Consider the following 2,924-nt stretch of genomic DNA (forward strand, 5'->3'; position numbering starts at 1 on the left):
ATGGCAGATGAGTCCAACATGTCTATATACTGAGAGCTAGCTACATTGCAGACAAGTACAATATGTTCATATACAGAGAGCTACCTATTTCACAGATCAGTTCAACATATCCATGTACAGAGAGCTAGCTACATGGCAGGGTAGTGCAACATTTCCATATTCAGAGTTCTAACTATATGACAGATGTGTAAAAGGTGTCCATATATTGAGACCTACCTACATGGCAGACAAATCCAATATGTTCATATACAAAGAGCTAACTACTTGGAAGATCAGTCCAACATATCCATGATCAAAGAGCTAGCAACATGGCACATGATTCAAAAATGTCCATATACAGAGAGCTATCTACATGGTAGGATAGTGCAATGTTTCCATATACAGAGTTCTAGCTACAATGCAGATGGGTCTAACTTCTCTATATAGAGAGAGCTAGCTACATGGAAGAGTATTGCAACATTTCCATATACAGTGTTCTAGCTATATGGCAGATGTGTACAATGTATCCATATACGGTGAGTTAGCTACATGGCAGTCGAGTCCAAATTATCCATATACAGAGTTAGCTACATGACAAGGAAGTACAACATTTTGATATACAGAGTGGTAGGTACATGGCAGATGTGTCCAACATGTCCATTTACTGAGAGCTAGCTACATGGCACACAGTCCAATATGTTAATATACAGAGAACTACCTATTTGGCAGATCAGTCCAACATATCCATGTACAGAGAGCTAGCAACATGGCCGACGAGCTGAAAATGGCCACATACAGAGAACGAGCTACATGGCTAGGTAAGGCAACATTTCCATATTCACAGTTCTAGGCACAAGGCAGATGCGTCCAACTTGTATATATCCAGAGAGCTAGCTACATGACAAGTAGTGCAACATTTCCATATAAAGAGTTCTAGATACATGGCACATGTGTCCAACGTGTCCATACACTGAGAGCTAGCTACATGGCAGAGCAGTCTGACTTGTCCATATACAGGGTACTAGCTACATGGCAGATTAGTCCAAAATGTCGATACACTGAGAGCTAGCTACATGGCAGACAAGTCCAATATGTTTATGTACAGAGAGCTACCTACTTTGCAGATCAGTGTAACATATCCATGTAAAGAGAGCTAGCTACATGGCAGACGAATCCAAATTTCCAAATACAGAGAGCTAGCTACATGGAAGGGTAGTGCTACATTTCCATATACAGAGTTCTAGATACATGGCAGGTGTGCACAAGGTGTCCATATATTGAAAGCTACCTACATTGCAGACAAGTCCATTATGTTCTTATACAGAGAGCTACCTATTTGGCAGATCCGTCCAAGATATCCATGTACAGAGTGCTAGCTACACGGCAGATGAGTCCAACTTGTCTATATACAGAGTGCTAGCTACATGGTAGAGTAGTGAAACACATACATATACAGAGTTCTAGCTACATGGTAGATGTGTCCAACGTATCCAGATACTGAGAGCTAGCTACATGTTAGACATTTCCAATATGTTCATATAGAGAACTACCTACTTGTGAGATCAGTCCAACATATCCTTGTACAGAGAGCAAGTTACATGGCAGAGAATTCCAAAATTTCCATATACAGAGAGCTAGCTACATGGCAGGGTAGTGCAACATTTCCATATACAAAGTTCTAACTACAAGGCAGATGAGTCCAACTTGTCTATATACAGAGAGATAGCTACATGGCAGAGCAGTGCAACACTTCCATATTCAGAGTTCTATCTACATGGCAGATGTGTCCAACGTGTCCATATACTGAGATCTAGCTATATAGTAGACAAGTCCAATATGTTCATATACAGAAGGTTATCTACATGGCATGCTAGTACAACATTTCCATATACAGATTTCTAGCTACAAAGCAGAAAAGTCCCACTTGTCTAAATAGAGAGATCTAAACACATGGCAGGGTAGTGCATCATTTCCATATACAGAGTTCTAGCTACATGGCAGATGTGTCCAATGTGTCCATATACTGAGAGCCACCCACATGGTAGACAAGTCCAATATGTTCATATACAGAGAGCTACCTACTTGGCAGATCAGTCCAACATATCCATGTACAGAGAGCTTGCTACATGGCAGGGTAGTGAATATTTCCATATACAGAGCTCTAGCTACAAGTCAGATGAGTCCAACTTGTCTATATACAGACAGCTAGCTACATGGTAGAGTAGTGCAACATATCCGTATACAGAGTTCTAGCTACATGGCAGATGTGTCCAATGTATCCAGATACTGAGAGCTAGCTACATGTCAGAAATTTCCAATATGTTCATGCACAGAGAACTACCTACTTGTGAGATCAGTCCAACATATCCTTGTACAGAGAGTAAGCTACTTGGCAGACAAGTCCACAATGTCCATATACAGAGAGCTAGCTCCATGGCAGGGTAGTGCAAAATGTCCATATACAGAGTTCTAGCAACATGGCAGATGTGTTCAACGTGACCATATACTGAGAGCTAGCTACATGGTAGAGTATCCAACATGTCCATATTCAGATTACTAATTACATAGCAGATGTGTCCAACGTGTCCATATACTGAGAGCCACCTACATGGTAGAGAAGTCCAATATGTTCATATACAGAGAAATACCTATTTGGCAGATCAGTCCAACATATCCATGTACAGAGAGCTAGATACATGGCAGACCAGTCCAAAATGTCCATATAGAGAGCTATCCACATGGCAGGGTAGTGCAACATTTAAATATACAGAGTTCTAGCCACAAGGCAGATGAGTCCAACTTGTCCATATAAAGAGATCTAACTACAGGGCAGGGTAGTGCAACATTTCCATAAACAGAATTCTTGCTACATGTCAAGTGTGTCCAATGTGTCCATATACTGAGAGCTAGCTACATGTCAGAGTAGTCCCACATGTCCATATACT

This window comes from Chrysochloris asiatica, unplaced genomic scaffold, assembly GCF_000296735.1.
Source record: "Chrysochloris asiatica unplaced genomic scaffold, ChrAsi1.0 scaffold00448, whole genome shotgun sequence".
Lineage (NCBI taxonomy): Eukaryota > Metazoa > Chordata > Mammalia > Afrosoricida > Chrysochloridae > Chrysochloris > Chrysochloris asiatica.